This window comes from Suricata suricatta, chromosome 3 (genome assembly GCF_006229205.1).
Source record: "Suricata suricatta isolate VVHF042 chromosome 3, meerkat_22Aug2017_6uvM2_HiC, whole genome shotgun sequence".
Taxonomy (NCBI): domain Eukaryota; kingdom Metazoa; phylum Chordata; class Mammalia; order Carnivora; family Herpestidae; genus Suricata; species Suricata suricatta.
This window is the reverse complement of record NC_043702.1, coordinates 19,366,615-19,378,166: the sequence shown is the minus strand read 5'-3', so window position 1 is coordinate 19,378,166 and position 11,552 is coordinate 19,366,615. Positions and strand designations below refer to the sequence as shown.

Below are 11,552 nucleotides of genomic sequence, written 5' to 3'. Positions count from 1 at the left end.
TACATGTTGGTAGAATTTTTTTCTCTGCTATCTGGCACCTGGTATTTTGGCCAGTTATCTCCTGTTAGGTTGGCTTCCTGAGAAGAGCTACCCAGGAAATCCTCCAGCAAAATGCTACCTTATATGACCAGTATTCTGTCCAAAACCATGTGAGTTGGGTTGGACAGCACAGAGACCTTGAAGATTGGTCTTTTCTCTTTGATCCTTCTCCTTCAGGACAAGGTCTACCATAGGTCTTAAGCTGCCATGCCTTGTCCCTTTCTCCAGGGACTTATTTAACCTGTTAGGGCTGAGGATACCACCTACTGATATTTCCAGAGTCCACGTCTTACCAAGGAGAAAGACAAAGAGGAAAGTGAGAAGAGTTTTGTAAAAACCCTTTTTTCCTTCACTGAAGGATAGAGCTCCATTCTGGGAGAAGGTGGTGGGCAGGCTATTGGACTATAGCAGCCTCAATGCGAACACATGTGTGAAGCTGCCATTTGTTTTTTGCTTGGAATACGTATTAGAGCCAGATAAAGGGCAGTGTGTATATGTGAGACAGGGAAGGAGAGAACACATCTCCTTACTCATGTATTATCTTAATTCTCATAAGTTCACGTCACAAGCTATTGAGCACTTATCACATGGTAACCACTAGGCTACTTCTTGGAAGTAAAGAATAACATACAACCCCTGACTTTGTAGAGTTCATGGTCTAAATTAGAACCTTTCTCATACAACAGAAGACTTAAATTAGATGTCTTTAGTCCCATCACAATAACATGTGTACTTTGGGGAAGAGTCCATGGTGTTGAATTGGAATGGGAGCCAAACAAACTCATCAGTTGCATGCTTACAGTACTCAGACTTTTGGTCCAAACCCAAATACAACCTGGGAAGAGCCGCCTACTATAAGGAACAGTAATGCTGAACCAGGGTGTGTTGGTTTACAGCTGGCGCTTGGTGGTTGAGAGAAATCATGGATTTTGGTTCTTGTGGTATTTGCTCTCTTGAGTTCGTATGGTAAGTTACAACAATCAACTGAATCTTTATGGCAGACATAAATAGTAGCACAAAATATATATTTTTGTTCATATAATTTCCTCTCATTTTCATTGCTAGGCTTCTTTTGGTTTGGGCCTTATGATGGCTTGCTGCAGGGCCCAGATCATGTTTCATGATGGGTTTGCTCTGGGAATTAGGGATGGTTCTTTCACCCCACTAGGAAAATTAAACCCTTCTCAAAGGAAGTATGGGTCTAGAAAACTCTAGTCTGCAAATTTGATTGGCCATGTCCTACGTAAAAAGTGTTGTTCTGGGAATGTGTGAGAGGACTGCTGTCTGGTTCTGCATCCCTTTTGTTAGGTTCCAGTGTTTCCCTTCATCTAGGCAGGACTCTGGGGAGGGTATAGGACTCCCTAAACCAGAAGGGCAGCTTTGGTGGCCCCAAAAGTATGATTGTGGCACAACTGTGAAATCACAGAGCACATAGGTGGATGGAAACACAAGAATTATCTTTTACTTTACTGATACAGAGATTAGCTCAGTGACAGAATGGACTCCAGTATCCAGACCTTAAACCCAACATTCATGTGGACCCAGTTTAGTGTTGCCTTTCAAAGGGTTAAGGAAAAAATGATAGCAATAATACTTGGTATAATAATAGCAGTAAAAGTTGCATAAAAGAGAAATTGAAATTTTGAGAATGAAGAAATAAATGATTGATAATTTTGTTGGGTAATTTAATAAATCTGCCTGTATGCTATATTCTATAGTGATAAATGAATTTAGGCTGGAACTTAGTTTCCAGAGGCCAGCTGTGAGGCTTTTCCATCTGTGAAGTCACCCATTGACTGCCTAAGCACTATCTATAAAAGGAATTATTCTCCTTAATTTTATGCAGAGCCCAGACTAGGATCTACTGGGAGTATCAGTACAAGGAGGTTTCTGGTGAAAATAGAGTGGGTCAAATACTCAAGAGACCTTCCATATAGACTGTCCTATCTGTGACAAATTTGTTTCCTTTACAGGAATTTTATTGCTGTCATCCTTCTCTCCATAAAAGTAAGCCCCGTGTTTAATTTCTCTATATAGCTAATGACATAATTACATGATTCCAGGGGAGTCAATGAATTCACAGACGAATAAATTAGATGCTGCTACTGAGTGAGTACTCAAAATTCATTCTTCCCCTTTCCGGAGGATAGCAGAGACTCTAGATCTCTTCGTTTAGCTAAAAACAAGGGTCAGGGCATGAATCTGTGACTCCTTAAAGTTTATCTCAGATCTGGGTACTCAGGAAGGAAAGTTGTTCATGAAATGCATCCATTGTGTGCCAACCAGAGGCATAGAGCTTATGTCTATAGAGCTTACATCTTACCCCTCCTGGGCATCTTCCTAGTTTTCTAATTGCAATTCCTCATTAGAAGGGATCTCCTCCCCCAACAAGGAGTTTCCACATGAAGCAGGGTGAAGTTTTTTTGCAGACCTCATGTAGTAAAACATGAGTTTTGTTGAGAGCTCTGGCCTTGGACCCTAGAAGAGAAGGTCAAGCGGTATGCATGATCTGGAAGGCCAGCTGGGGAATTATGGGCCATCAGTGGCCTGAGTGGCATACATAGGTTGCAAGGGGACAGAGAAGTGATGGTGTTGAATAGTCTCTGTGGTTTTTGACATCCTCTCTCTATGGTATACCTGGCCCTTCTGAGACAGCCAACCAAAATGTGCTCCTAGTCACCAAGTATGGTCCCAAATGAAAGATTTTTATTGGTTGCAAATCTGATGTAATATTCTCTACTGCTGGTTCCAACCTCAGTCCATGGGCTCAAGTGTGGAGAAATATTGCATCTGTATTTTTTCATAAATTAGATTAACTTCAATTCTCAGTCTGGGATGTTGGGACTTCAGTCTTATATTTCACTCCCAACTTCCACTCAGTGACAGGGATGAGATTTTAGGAACTTACACAGGGCCAACTGCTTCAAGAGACACCCAATGGCTTCAGCAGGCTGTCTACTCTTTCATGGCAGAGATTTCTACTGGTGTGTCCTTGTGGTCCCTTCAAGCCCTCTTCTCTGCTACTTTCGTGCTGTGCTTGGAGCCATTGAATGGACTTCTGGAGAGGCTGTTAATATCAGACTGAGGACATGTCACCAGGTATAATCCTTGGCTGTCCCTCCAAAATTTTTCCACTCCTTTGTGCACCACCAGAAGCTGCCCCAGACCTCACTGTAACCCACCCTCCTGCTTTGGAGAATACCACTGCAGGCAAATCAACCCCTTTCTTTTTCCACATTTCTCTCCCTGGATTTCTTCCCTCTGTCTCCATACTCTAGTATCTTCAGTAGATCTTGCTTTTAGAAATGACACCACTGAAGTCTTGTCAAACAAATGGTTCTCCCGAAGCAGCAAGCATAAAACTTACTGTATATCTGAATGGTGAGAGAATAAACAAGAAATCATGGGCAGGCAAAACCAATTAAAAACCAAAAGCTGCCCCAAGGCATTACCCAGTATGATCAGATATTGGGACACAGCTAATCACTTCCATTCCCCTCCTTCCCTTTTCTCCTTTCTTCTTTTCTTTTTGTTTTTCTGAGGCCTCACTGGCCCTTGAGAGCAGGCCATCATGACTGCTTGAGCCTTCATTCTCTGGGTTCCAACATTATGGCCTGCTGAGAGTTTGATTGCACAGCTCTGTGTCCTGTGCTGGGTACTTCCTTCAGTTGGACTGAATCTGGCCAGAGGCCCCCTGGCCTGTGCAGTGGCTGAAATCTTTGTTTCTCCCCAGTATTTATTTCTTTATTTAATCATGAACACCTCCAGATGGCCAGCTATCCCCAGGCCTTGACCATCTGGCCTACCTAGTACTGACATTCTTTGCCTAACTCCTAAAGGCATTGGAGTTGACATCTCTGATCCGATGATTCTGTCACAGAAGACTGCCAAGTGAGGCAACGAGACCCTGCTATTGGATCACCATCTTTTGGGAACCAATGGAGGCTATTCTTAACTGGACACCAAATTGGATTGATAGACATCTAAATGCCCCTGTCTCTAGACTTTCAACTGCCAATTAGGGACTGTCTAGGGTCAAATCCTGATTCTAATACTTATTAACTGTGTGACCTTGAGCAAGTTCACTTAACTCCTTTGAGACAACTTATTAATCCTTAAAGTGGGGATACTAATCATCCCTATCTTAGAGAGCTGTTGGGGGCTGGATAGAATACATTTGAAGCAGGTAGACCAGTGCTTGCCTTATAAAAACTTTTTGTACAGTTATTTATATATACCCTTGCCCTTCCTTTCTTAATTTGCTGAGCAGGGACTGGCCCATCAGCAGTGCAAATTTTATGGGGTGATTTCAGAGTTCATAAACCATAGAGTGGCCTGAATACCTTGCTGACAATGGACATTCTAGAAGGGCTTTCTTCCCAGACTTAATGCCCAGTCCTCTCTTGATCTCATTCACCACAGCTCTCCCTAGAAAGGAGTGTGCCACAATCAATGCCTTTTCTGAGAGAATTTTTCCATAGAGGGCAGGGGAGAGAGGAGTGGTATCGTTTCCTAGGACTGCCATAACAACTTGCCACAAACTGGTGGTTGAAAAACAACAGAAATGTATTCCTTCACAGTTATGAAGGCTTGAAATTCAAACTCCAAGTGTTGGCAGGGCCATACTCTTTCTACATGATTTGGGGAAGGATCCTTCCTTGCCTCTTCCTAGCTTGTTATGGTTGCTGGCAATCCTTGGCACTCCTTGGCTCAAAAGCGTTATCCTTTTCCTTTGACACTTCTCTTTGTGGACAGTCATGGAAAATGGGGATCTGGCAGATTTTTCTAGATTGGAATAATTTTGTGCACTATTCCATTTCCAGTTGTGTTTTTGCCCATTAGGAAGCGGGTAAGACAAAATTATAGGGTTTCTATTCTATAGAATTGGTAGTGGAATTGGAACAGGGTGGCTGTAAAACTGATTTACTGCTTTGGGGACTGCTGCCTTGTTACCAGACATCATGGAGTCTCCCAGCTTATTTTTATTCTTGATTCATGCCTTTGTTCTCTGCACAGTATTACCTGACTACTGAGATTTTTCACATAACGACTTCTTCTTCTTCTTCTTCTTCTTCTTCTTCTTCTTCTTCTTCTTCTTCTTCTCCTTTTTTGTATCCCCATGTTTTCTCTCCTTTTCCTCTCCCAGTTAGGTATTCATCTTATTCTAATCATCCAAGGTTGGGGGCTATAGCAAGCTCTCTTTAATCTACCAAGCGTGTGGGTATTCACTAGAAGCAGTATTTGTCAGGTATTCAAAACCTTATGAGAAAGGTATGAACTAACTGGCATTACCCAACTGGCAAAGTGAGCATGGCTTCCAGTCCATGCAAAGTGGTCCGTTCAAAGGTTCTGATGGACAGGTCACCATCAATGGAATACAGGAAGACTGGTCAATCAGAAATGGCTATCAGCTATAGGGGTTAAGTGGTGGGAGAAAAAGATACAGAAGTGCTGATGCATAGGGGCACACATACCCCAATGTTCCTAGCAGCACTTTCAACAATATCTAAATCATAGAAAGAGCCTAAATGTCCATTAACTGATGGATGGATCAAGAAGATGTGGTTTATCTATACAGTGGAATACTACATGGCAATGAGAAAGAATGAAATCTGGCCATTTGTAGCAACGTGGTTGAAACTCGAGGGTGTTATGCTAAGTGAAATAAGTCAGGCAGAAGGACAGATACCGTATGTTTTCATTCATATGTGGAACAGGAGAAACTTAATAGAGGACCATGGGGGAGGAGAAGGGAAAAAAGAGTTAAGGAGAGGGAGGGAGGCAAACCGTAAGAAACTTAAATACTGAGAACAAAGTGAGGGTTGATGGGGGTGGGGGAGAGGGGGAAAGGGGTGATGGGCATGAAGGAGGGAACTTGTTGGGATAAGCACTGGGTGTTATATAGAAACCAACTTGACAATAAACTATAAAAGAAAAAAAAAAGAGTGGTGGAAGAAGTAATGCATTGGTTCTGGCAAGGTCACTGGTTTCTCTTACTCCAGGATTCAAGTTTCTATCCCTCTATTCTGCTGGACACGAAGCAGGACATTTGGATTTCCAGTATACCAGATCCTTCTTCCTTTTTTATTCCTGTTCCCAACCCCCTCTTAACCTGATTTTTCTCTTCATAATGCCTGTTTTTAAAATAAGAATAGTATGTTTTTAAACAAGAATAGGTAGCTTCCCCTACATATATGATTAATGTATGTGTATGAGTGATTCCCTTGAATTCTATCTTTGCTCAATAATACTCTGCTTATTTGAGAAGCTTTCCTTTTTGACAGTCTCATAGAATTGAATGTACTTGTTTTGCCCTTAACCTCTTGGCATCAACTGAAGATGCTCCTCCTCTGACCCTTTCTGAATGTTTATGGTCTAACCAATCAGATTAGGTAACAAGGTATAATCTCTCATCTCCATGGTCAACCTTCCAGCTGTGAGGTAAAAGCCCATGGCATTAATCCTACAATTTCCACAAAGACAGTTCAAAAAGGATGAACAGGCTATAGTGTGACAACCTTTTCTTCTTTTTCTTTCCCATTTTGCCTTCTATTGTTTCCTCTACTCTTTGCCAGCTCATTGTTTAGGCTTCATACTGAAGGCCTCATTTTTATTCTTTGCTCAATTCTGACAGTCTCAATTGTCTGCAGTACATGCTAGCCAAAAAATGGAGCGGAATATATTTTAATCTCAACCACACTGGAGAATGATCAAGAAGATCTCTCTGTGCTGGCCCCTGGTATATCAGGGGTTATGGAACAGTGTACCCTGAAAGGTAATGCATGATATTACCCAAGATGTAGGTAGAAGACAAGAACTGTGGGAGACACACAAGCATAAGGACAATAAAGGGATAAAGGGGCAAATTTACAAAAAAAATAACTTCTCTAAATCTTTTGTAATAACTCCTAGAGTGCTTCAATTCCTTGAGTCTTTTAAGATGGTCATTCTAACTACTCTAGATTGATAGGTCTATTCTAGGACTCTTGGAATTCCTGATGGTTTGGACCCATCTCAACAGGTGGGAATTCAAAACCACATGTTGATTCTACCAAAGACGTTTCCTAGTTTTCCTTTGGTACCATTTGGCACATGTTGAGATTAGAGGAGCAGGTGCTTCTGCCACAGCCTCATACCCTTCCCCACATCCAGCCTTTCTCTTCTGCTTCCCAGTAGGGGTAAATATACTGCCCTGGCCCATACTTTAGTAGAAAGCCCGCTTTAATCAGAGTCCAAATGTATGTGCCTGCACGTATCCAGATGCATGCACATGCAAACAAACATAATCATCAGTAAGTGGTCTCATCTGGATTTTGCTCCCACTTTTGAATGCACAGAATTATAATTCCATGCTTTTATCTGTACTTCTTTGGCTGGAAACTAACTGATACTCATGCTGGTTGTATTTTCTGTGCTTGTGTAGAGTGGAATTAGGCAGAAGGGATTTCAAATTCAATTCGGGGAATATAAGCAGTATTTGCATTCTAGAGTGGAAAAGGGAATTTGATCATAAGTCCATTATGCCCTTCCTCATTTGTTTTAGCAAGAATACATTTTGTAAACCTTAATTTTTCAGACACTACATGGGTACCCAGCTCCTTTTCCAGAATTCTTACTTCCTAAGCCAGCGAAGTGTCATAATGCTGATGCTTTCAACTGATATTAAAAAGTCTGGTCAGTCATATAATTTGGATGCATCTTTAAATAATACCTTTCTCCAGATATTCATTTACCAATGTCCAATATCCCAAAAGCTGCCGTTCATTTTGTGTGTGTGTGAAATGTGGATCTTTCTGCATAAGCAGTCTCTCATAAGAAACCAAGCTGTTGCAGCAGGGTCAGGAATGTCTTCTGTCTTCATGTAATGCAGAAGGAAAGACCATAAGAGGAAAGTGACAAGGGAGACCCTAACCTCTCCCAGATCTAGAGTTGTTTTAGATAGAATAAACAGAATTTGACAAACACACTTTAGACCATTGTTATTGTGCTTAGATCCAAGACTTGGGGGGGTATATGATTGGGGGGAGACACATGGAGTTTCCTGTGAAGGAGATGGACGTTTTACAGAATGAATTATTGTTTTTGCCTTACTTGTACTACTAGTTCCTTGGAATAACACTTTCTGTAGCCCATTTAAGGAAATCAGGTTCCTCAAGGAGAGGAATTTAGAACCAGAACCGGGGCAGCCACAATGAAGAAAGGCTAGGCCAGGTGAGTTATCTCATGAGCTAAAGTCCCATTCCTGCCTTCTCCTCAGTCTCTATTGCAGAAGAAAAAAACATCAGTTCTACACTGAAACAGAAAAGGTCTCTTCTGACTATGATTCATTTAAGACAAAAATTTAGAGCGTGTGTCAGAGCACAAACCAAAGCTTACACTCAGCAAGCTTTCCACGTGGGTATCAGTACCCCAATCACTAAGGCTGGGAGACAGTAGTTCCTAGTGGTGAACTTCTCTTGCTCAAAAGTACCTCCATCACCATTAGTGGGCACCTAAGGGGGAAAGAAAGTTGAATAGTGAGGCCATATTCTACTCAGTGCACTTTATAAATATCTGATCATCCTTTCATAAGAAATGGAGTCAAAATGTTAACACACCTAAATTTTATGGAAGATATGCATCCCCCACTATCTACAATCTCAATTTAGATACATGTCATGTCCTGTGAGCAGAGATTTATTTATGTGTTTTATATTCCATGAAACAAATAAAAACCATTTTTTGTATCCCCCTGCCTTCAGTTGAGAGGGTGAGTGAGAGAGGCAGAGACAAAGGATCAGTGATAAACCAGCTGCGTTGATATTGAAATATTTGAACAGTGATAATGACCCAACATCTCTGCAGATAAATGTCAGCTGCACCAGTGAAAGATGGAGATGGGTATCATTCATCCTTTCTCTTCCATAGCACCTAACACAATGTATTAGATGCTGTTTAAACAGCTGCTCAGTAACTGTGGGGTGTTGAATGAAGTCCCTTAGGAACTAAAGTGGCTGTGTGGTGGGTGGGTGGAGAGGTTCTGGGAGAAGAGTATGGGTCAGTAAGCTGACATACTTAGAGGAAGGAGGGTCAATAGAATGACATCTTAGTTCCTCCTCTCCCCTTCCCTGCATGCATAGCTCCTGCCTTTGTATTTTTAAATAAATTATACCTATACTGTATGTATTGCTCTGTATGTTTTTTCCCCCATTTAAATCTGTCTTTGAGGTTTTGCTATGTTTTCATAAAGCTCTGACTTCTGGAGGTTCTATAACCAATTATTTCAGCAATAAGATCTTTCCCTTTTCATCCAAACTGTTATGGGAAGGAACTGTGTTGTTCCTTCATCTCTTCTTTGCAGTGGGAGCTTTTAGGATAGGAAGGACAACTCAGTAAGGAACTCAGCAAAGCTCAGAAAGGTGGAGGGAACCATTGATGCCTGAAGACCTCATGGATTGAGAATACTTCATCCATTTTCTTTTTCTGGTTAGAATCCTTCAGCCAAGTATACTTCTTATTTGTTTTATGCTTGCACTTGGCCACGCTCTCAACCTAGTCACAGACTCCCTAGGGCCAGGAGTAAAGTTTGCATTCACACCTAAAATGCACAACACCTAGCATTGCCTGGGTCCTTGACAAGTGAGCAATGAATCCACCTGAAATATGTTGCCCATTTTCTTGCTCAAAAGATGGCTCAATAGGCTCATTCATGAAAGGAAATGTCAGTTCTGACTGACTTGGTGAAAATATAGGTGGGAGGCCATCGATTGCTTTTGTCTCAGGATGGCCTTCTGAAATGGAACAATTCAGTGGCCACTCCGGAGCAGCAGGGCCCCACTCCCGGCTGCCCAGATAGCCTGCCATGTGAGAGCAGAATCACAACTAATGGTACCTGCCAGCTGAGAATATAAGAAATATTGACCAAAGAGAAAAAACCAAAACATGTGGGAATTGGGTACCCTCTTCACAGGACAGGAAGCATTAAAAATTAATACAGACATTTGGAAAGACAGTTCCCAATATCTGTTAAAATTTAAAATATGGGTAGCCTTTCATCCCATATTTTATATTCAATGTCTTTATAGAGCTAAACTCACATGAGTCCACAGGAGGCATCAGCCAAGGTGTCTACTGCAGGTCCCCTTTTATAAGAAATAACCTAAACACAATTCACTGGGTCAGTGCTAAATATTAAAGGGGGATCCATAAGATTGAATTCACTGTAACTTTTTCTTTTCAACAAAGTAGAGTTTTATGAAGATATGGCAAAACTTCAAAGATGAATTTAAATAGAGAATAAAACCCTATAGAACAATACATACAATATGGTACACTTTATTTAAAACTACAAACTCAGCCCTAACTACGCTCCCCACCCCCAACATGTTCTCTGTATATATTTTACATAAATGTAAATGTGCAGAAATGTTTCTAGCAAGACTCACACCTGACAATAACAGTAGTTACATCTAGAGAGAGTTATGGAAGGAGAGGAGTCATGAACAGCTGTATCTGTAGAGTGTTAGTTCCTTAGAAGAAAAGTGTCTTCACAAATCAGCCATGTTAAATTAAGCTGCAGGAAGAAATCACCTGAGATAACACTTGAGACTGGGAAGTGGAGGCAGACCAAGAGATTTATGCCTGTGGCTCTTGGAATCATACTTAAATCTTCTTGTGGAGTCCATGACCAAAGTGCAGAGATGAGGGGGATGAGTTTAGTCAAAGGTGGTAGATATGGTATAATTTGGGATCCTCTCCTTGGAGAAAGAAGCTTAAGTCTGCTTTTCTAGAATCAGGCTCAATATCTGGAGTAGGAGTGGAGATCTTATGAAGGGAAGAAGTGTGTTGGTCAGGAAAATGCCCCCATTACCCCCAGAAAGTTCAAGTTCACACTAGGAGCAGAATCTAAGTTCGTGTCTCTAAGCCAGTGGCTCTGAGTGTGAGTGTACCCAGAATCCCCTGGGTGTTGTGTTTAACCTGAAAAAATCCTGGACCCTACCCACAGGGCTCCTTCTGGTTGACTAGAGCTGGGATGAGGCCTGGAAGACTGCATTCTAACAAGGATCCCAGGGGATTGTGACATGCTGTGAGAGTGTGTGGGAGCAGGATGAGGATGGCCACCTCCCCTCTCTGTGGCAGACCATCCTTCACAGTCACCATGTGCAAACCCTTGTTTGTAGTCCCTTCCTGCCTACTGCTCCCTTTCTCATTCCCATTTTCCCACTTCCAAATGTTCAGATAGCCATAAGAATTAAATACAGAGTTCACAGATGGGCATTGAGGATAGCCCAGGCAGGAAAAGTCTGGAAGGGTGGGTGGAGACAGAGCTAGGGGCCAAAGGGAGGAGATAAGTCAGTGCTGTTGGATCACTGGTTTGAAATGGGAAATTTGGTTTAACTTCCCTTGCCTTGGAGGATGTGTCAAGTAGGAGATTGCTGCGGTGGAGGTCTAGGAGGTTTTTCCCTACTTTCTCCTCTAGGGTTTTGATGGTTTCCTGTCTCACATTCAGGTCCTTCAGCCATTTTGATCTTATT

General features: G+C 41.8%; 1 long non-coding RNA gene across 1 annotated transcript in view; it reads right to left on the bottom strand.

The window, feature by feature from the left end:
- Positions 1-8,001: 8,001 nt before the first annotated feature.
- The window catches only part of LOC115286377, a 7,127-nt gene continuing 3,576 nt past the window's right edge, over positions 8,002-11,552 (bottom strand). Inside the window, exon 2 of the long non-coding RNA XR_003906033.1 lies at positions 8,002-8,531. This is a non-coding gene — a long non-coding RNA (uncharacterized LOC115286377). The remainder of the gene's footprint in view (positions 8,532-11,552) is intronic.